The sequence below is a fragment of the Periplaneta americana genome, chromosome 10 (genome assembly GCF_040183065.1).
Source record: "Periplaneta americana isolate PAMFEO1 chromosome 10, P.americana_PAMFEO1_priV1, whole genome shotgun sequence".
Taxonomy (NCBI): Eukaryota; Metazoa; Arthropoda; class Insecta; order Blattodea; family Blattidae; genus Periplaneta; species Periplaneta americana.
In genome coordinates, this window is record NC_091126.1 from 85,666,195 (window position 1) to 85,673,455 (window position 7,261).

General features: G+C 32.1%; 1 long non-coding RNA gene across 1 annotated transcript; it reads right to left on the bottom strand.

Annotated features, from left to right (window-relative positions):
- Positions 1-3,316: 3,316 nt before the first annotated feature.
- LOC138707311 (uncharacterized) lies at positions 3,317-5,524 on the bottom strand. Its single transcript, XR_011334161.1, has 3 exons — positions 4,895-5,524; positions 3,775-3,930; positions 3,317-3,668 (listed from the first exon to the last, which is right to left on the bottom strand). It is a non-coding gene; the product is annotated as an uncharacterized lncRNA (long non-coding RNA).
- Between the last annotated feature and the right edge of the window lie 1,737 nt (positions 5,525-7,261).

Below are 7,261 nucleotides of genomic sequence, written 5' to 3' on the forward strand. Positions count from 1 at the left end.
ATTATTCAACTAATATCTTTTCGAGTTATCGACAGATACCACTTACTAGTATGATAGCCAAAATTATGGAAGAGATGATTTCATAGATTGAATTGGTTCCTGGAATCTAGTAACTAACTTTCATCTTATTGAGTTGACTTTAGAGAATTGCATTCAACAAATGGGCAGATTTTAAATTTTAGTCAAGATATTAAAGATATTTCAAACAGAAAACAAAACACCTTAACAATTTTAATTTATTTTCAAGGATCATATGGCTCTGTAGATATAAAAAACTTAAGAAATTGCAAACTTAGGGTGTCCATGATAAAGTGTTACACTGGGCCTGTGACTTGATTATTTGATTCATTGTCACAAATATGTAAATAGAGACAGATTCATCTGGGCTTCCCACATTGTTGTTTTCAGGAATACATTTTCCAATATTAATGTCGATGGTCTAACTAAAGAAATAGATCTTATGATAATCTCATCATTTGCAGATAATATGGTTCTCTAGAACAAAAAATCACAGTCCACAAATATTAATAAACTGAGCCAAAATCCCAACAGACTTTTTGACTCTACTTGGAGAACTCAAACTTGCTCAATTAAGGGAAACTTTACTAATAAAACACAATCCCAAGTTATTTCAAAATGAATAGTATATAAGTTAACTTTAACAGATGATGTTAAGAAATGTGATACTTCTCCAGACATTTTAAAAATCATTAGAAACGATAAATGATCTGGTCAGTGAGTGACTACATACAGTATTTTTTTATAGATGGATCCTGTTTACCAAGCCATAGATGTAGTGGTGTTGTAGTACAATACCAGTATATTCCCTTTTACAGGGAATTATATTCAAACACTTGTTTGCCCCAATTTAACCGTGACAACGCTTTTTAGTTTTTTAAACATTCTGGTTATTGTATTGTGTTTGTGTTTAGTGAAAGATTTTAGATAAGGGCGCAAATAGCCATAGTAGCTGACGCGCCCTTTTTAAACGCCACTAACTAACTAACTAACTAACTACAAACACTGACTAATTTTGATAGTGAAAATTTAGATACACTTTTAAGCTTACAAAATCTCCAGTATCGACTTCATAAATCTGAGAAGGCTGTCATACTATCAGATTCAAAATCAGATATTCTTGCTGCAGTATTGGACGTAACAGCATGAAATCTCAATATTTTACAGTGTTTTAATATTTTAAGCAAAATGGTCGAATTACATCGACGACTGGTACTTCCGTGGATCCATGAACTTTATGGAGTGGGAGGTAATGAGGTAGCTGAAAGGTAGCAAAATTACTGTAAGGTTATCTATACCTGCATCTTACCACACTGTTAAAAGAATAACAAGATCAGAACATGACAATGTGGTAACAAAAATCGGAATGATTCTAAAGCAAATGAAAAAATTGCAATAGGCCATCCGGCATCCACTCCACGATGGAGGAAAATCCTCAGAAGAAACCAACTAATCAGACCAAATGGGGGATCCAAACTACCCTCGAGTGCAGCTCTGAATTTGCAGGCCAACGAGTCTACCGACTAAGCTACATTGGTGGCTCCACTAAAAATATGAAGTACATGGCACTCAGATTATTAAATTGACAAACCTAAACAATTATTCATCAGTTAAGCTATAAAATATAATACATAGCAAGCAAGTTAATTCAATTTAAAAGTATAAACAATTCAATCAGTTGAAATATACAGAAATTGATAATAAATATCATGCAAATTACTTCACATTACAAGCATAAACAATTCATCACTTGTGGTATACAGCCTACTATTTAATTTACAGCACATACAATTCATCAGTTAAGCTATAGGACTACAGTCTACTATTCAATTTACAGCATATATAATTCATCAATTAAGCGAAACAAAAATATAGTACAATACATAGTAAAAATAATACACCTAATTTAATAACTGAACTTCTATGAAAATCTACAGTGGCAGTACTCATATTATCACAGGCCATGATTGTCTCAAATATTTACAAAGAACTGATATTTCAGAATCTCCCCATGCCATTTCTGAAATCTCAATGAAGATATGGATCATTGTCTTGACTGTTTAACTTTACACAGCTTTCAATCATCTGGTTAAATATTGGAGTGCAAGATAACAAATGACATCAACTGCTGAACACTTGGTATCAATCAACCAACAACTTCATTACATTAAAGGGGAAAAAAAACTGAAAGAATCAATTGTATATAGACACAACACATAAGACAAGGCCGCTTCAGAACAGTAATTGGCAAGGCTCTGTTGTTTTAGGATTCTTATGTAGATTCAATTTCACCTGAAAGAAAAAAGTAGCATCTATAAGTATGCCTAATTATGAGAAATAAGAGAAACGGTTGCAGTAGTAGTAGTAGTAGTAGTAGTAGTAGTAGTAGTAGTAGTAGTAGTAGTAGTAGTAGTAGTAGTAATGATACTAATGATAATAATAATAATAATAATAATAATAATAATAATGACTGTAAAGTATGGAAATTAATATTGCAATGTAATATCAAAAGGTGATTTCACACCATCAACTCTTATCATTTAGTACAACAAATCTATTATATTCAGTTGCAATCACCAGTAACTGTTCTTTCCTCCATTTCGTTGTTGGCTGATTTTTCACAAGTCTGCTATGATATGCAGCGCTATCCATGACAATAACGCATTGCCCTAATGTTCTCAGGTCAACAACTGTGTTTGCACCCACTTTTCAACTACAGGGCTATTCATAGCACTATGGTAGTCCTGACTTTTCTTTCAATTGCATGAAAAAATTAAATCAGCACCTGCAATAAAAATTATACCTGGGCATATAATTACGTCACATGAATTCACAGCATTTAAATAAAGAAAATAAAACATAACATAACATAACATGGCATGACATGAGATCCTCTTTGGTGAAAGGCTTTCCCACGTTTTTATTTAGTCACCAATTTTTATATTTTTGTACCCTGATTTAAAAAATTACTCTTGCCAAATTTATGTAAAATATAAATCAATATAACTTACCGAGTATAAATCCACCTTTCGTTCTGGCATCTAATCTTCCACCCTCATTTGTTGGTCTACGAATAACACCATTCATGTCACTGGAAACTTCACCTGGTTTATTTCATGAATAAGTGGGTCATCCTACTTAAAAAAAAAACAGAGAGAGAAAAGCAATTCACATTGACACTCTAAGAGACACAAAAATTTTAAAGACAGGAAAACCGTTCAAGAATTTTATAACTTGCCTCTAATTATAATATGAAACTATTAATTGCAAAACATGTTGTTCCCACCTTTCATTACTAGTAGCCTATATTAATTGCAATTTCATATTCCACATAAGTGTTAACCTATTTGTTAGTAAAAAATTCAATCACTCAATGTCTCACAATACATTGAAATTTACCATTCATAAAAATCCAAGTCTCATCCAAGAATACTACGGGTTTAGGGTTCTCACGCTCCACATTTCTTATTTATTCTCTTAAAAACGAATAACATCACTTTCTCGTACATGTGTATAAGGATCCCCTTTGCTCCATGGAAATTTCATCTCTTTCAAAATTTTTTTCACCGATGATAAGGATACTCTAAATAAATATCTTTCATAATCATCATTCATATGTTCCAGAACTTTTGCTGCTGTTAGTACTTCCCCTGTAACAGTAAATGAAAATTATGCCATATTTTTATACATAGGCCTATGACTAATATCAGAATTACATTGCATAAATCAACACAATAATTCCTGTAACTTCCCTACCTTTATGTAACTTGTCATAAATAAATCTCGCAATTGCATCTTTCGTAAAATCATCAGCATCAGTCACTGGATGTTTACGTAGTCTATGTTTTCCTGGTGTCACAAGTGGGGTCCCCTTCTGTGAATTTATCACATTCGTGGCTGTAGTAAACCAAGCTGTAATAACAAACAATAACATAACACTTCTAAAAATTGTTATATCATAAAATTCATGCTTGATACCAACATTTACAGCTATATGAATAGAAAATGATCAACATGTTAGGTTGGATCTACGATAGGTTTAAGTAGGCTAATATTTAGGTAATTCTCCAGAAAAGCTACATCAAAGAAGGCATAATTTTATTTTGTTTAATTGATTTCTGTGATATTTACATAGTGATGAACACGTGGTTTTAGTGCACAGCCACAAATACTTTCAGCACAAAAATCCTTTGACACTTACCTGTATATTCTAATGCATTGTTGTAGTCCCTCCCTCAAACGTGTTACTAATTACCAATATAACATGCGAGAGGTCCAGGACGAAGAGAAATGGTTAGTTTCCCAGTAGTGCGTCCTCGTCCTCTCGAGTGTTATATCTTAACAAGTACATTGGGTGGGGTAGCTTTTCTGAAGAAACACCATATTTAATATTACTTAGACCAGTCATGAATAAATTATTCAGCCAGAGTCAACGTTCCTATGCTTTATAGAGTATGTTATATAGTTATTATATAAAATTGGATTATTTTTAAGCACCATAACAGGCCAACATTCATGTAATATTTGCTGCAATATCTAGTTAATAATTACAATATGACTTGTATTTTCTTCGGCCGATGTGGCATGTAAATTGTGATCTGAACGGTTAATTTAATACCAAAAGAGAAAACTGGAAATTTACTTTCGTGCTGTTTGATTACTTGTTCGTCTAATTTGTAAATGTACTTAAGCCATCACCTACTGCAGTATTACAGTATCTTAAATGTATTTAGTTTGGCAATATGAAAATCACTAACTTGATTAAACATGTAGGCCTAACCTAAAAATTTGTTTTGTTTGATCACAATCATGAAATTATTAGTGCAAACTCCTAAAACTGAATACCACTTTGAAATGTATGCTTAAGAATACTTACTCCTAATAATTGTCCTATTCTGGTTGTAATTGCTGTCTCCGTTAGCATAATTCCTTCTTCATTATCTTCTTTCTTCAACTCATTACACACGTGAACTACAGATTTCTGAAGCGTACTCTGAATGCCACACATTTTCTTCCTTGAAGGAGTCACTGCAACACTATTTCATTTTTTTTGACATAGTAATAAAAATCTAAACACGAAAGAAATTCATTAAAATTTGAAATAATATTTCTATCCATTACCCACGTGCATTATCACGCCCAAGTATATTATATTCATTCGTACTTATCTGACTATTCTTGAATTATAACCACAACGCAACACATAAAATAACTATTATGTATTAATATTAATACTAATATTAATTAATTATTAATAAGTTCGAATTTCACTATCTTCCAGTAACCGGCTGAGAAATCTAGTACAATTTTAATTTCATGGAACTCCAGTACCGGCAAATATTGTCGATATTTGCCTCAGCTGCCAACATACCGGTTACAAAATCACTACCATTTATAGTATTTGTCAGTATCGAAATTCGAAACGAAGTTGGCAAAAGAAAATTCAACCTTCAAACTAGAAAATCACCATAATCCACTAGCATTTGTAGTAATGGGGGAAAAATGGTTAGGTTTCACCCTTAGGGTATCAAGTTACCTGGTCTTCCCTATAGCAGAGGTAGATTGCAAAAGTCTGAAGAGTGACTCAATGTATACGAAGCAAGCTTCATTCATTCATTCATTCATTCATTCATTCATTCATTCATTTTATTCCATAGATCTTACATGAGCAATGAAGCTTTAAGATGTGGAACATGTCAACATTTTACAATATTACAATTACAATTTTTACAAATTTTTATAGTTTTACAATTTAGTGATTTTCTACAATTTTTACATTGTTGTACAATTTTTTTTTTTTTTTTGGCGAGATGTAGTGAGATGAAATGAGGTCCGAGGATTCGCCAAAATATTACCCGGCATTTGCCTTTTCGGTGGGGGAAACCTCGGAAAAACCCAACCAGGTAATCATATCAAAGGGGGTAATCAAATCAAAGGTGTTGATGCCAAGGACTCGCCATAGACCATCCGGCTTCAGTCCCACGGCTGTGGAAAACCTCGGAAGAAACCAAAGTCCAAAGGGGGATCCAACCCAAGCCCGAACGCAGCTCCGGATCAGCAGCCCAGCGAGTCTGCCGACTGAGCTACATCGATGGCTCTACTAAAAGTATACAATACATAGCCAATGAGATTATTAAATTTACAAACGCAAACGATCATTCATAAGTTGAGCTATATTATAATACAAAACAATTTAATTAAATTTAAGGCATAAACAATTCAACCAGTTGTGATATACAGAAATTGATAATACATATCATGCAAACTACTTCAAATTACAAACACAAACAATTTATCAGTAGAGCTATATAGATTACTATTCAATTTAAAGCATATACAATTCATCGGCCAAAACTATACAAATATATACAATACAAAGTAGCATACTTTCATTAAGCTATACAAATTTTTGCAATTAATATCAAGTAGATTAATTCAATTTATAATCATAAACAATTCATCAGTTGAGCTATACATATTACCATTCAATTTACAGTAGGTCTATATACAATTCATCAGTAGAGCTACACAGACTAGTAATCATTTTAAGAACATATACAATTCATCAGCCAAACTATGCAAACATATACAATTAAATTAGTTCAATTTACAAACTTATTTTCGTTAAGCTGTACAATTCATATGAAGTAGATTAATTCAATTTATAAGCTTAAACAATTCATCAGTTGACCTATACAGTATACTATTCAATTTACAGTACATACAATTCATCAGTTATGCTAAACAAAAAATACAATACATAGTAAACAGATTAAGTCAATATAAAAACATATTTTAGTTGAGCTATATAAAATTGTACATGTCATTTAAGTAGAATAATTCAATTCACAAGCATAAACAATTCATCAATTGTGTAGAAGGTATGAGTATGTAGAAATTTGGTTAATTCTTTTCTGAACCTTTTCTCGTTGTTCTTCAAATCTTTAAGATAATTAGGCAGTGCATTGAAGACTGTTATACATGAATAGCGAACTCCTTTTTTAAAACAGCTTAGACTAACAGAGGGTAGATGAAGATCTGATTTATGTCTTGTATTAAAATGATGAATGTCTTGATTAGTACTGAATTTATCTTGGTTCTTAATATACAGCATCATTAGGGAAAGAATGTATTCACAAGGTAAAGTCAAGATTTCTAAGTTTCGGAAAATATTTTTACATGAGGTCCTTTTATGCACACCGGTCATTATTCTTATAGCTTTCTTTTGTAAAACAAAAACGTG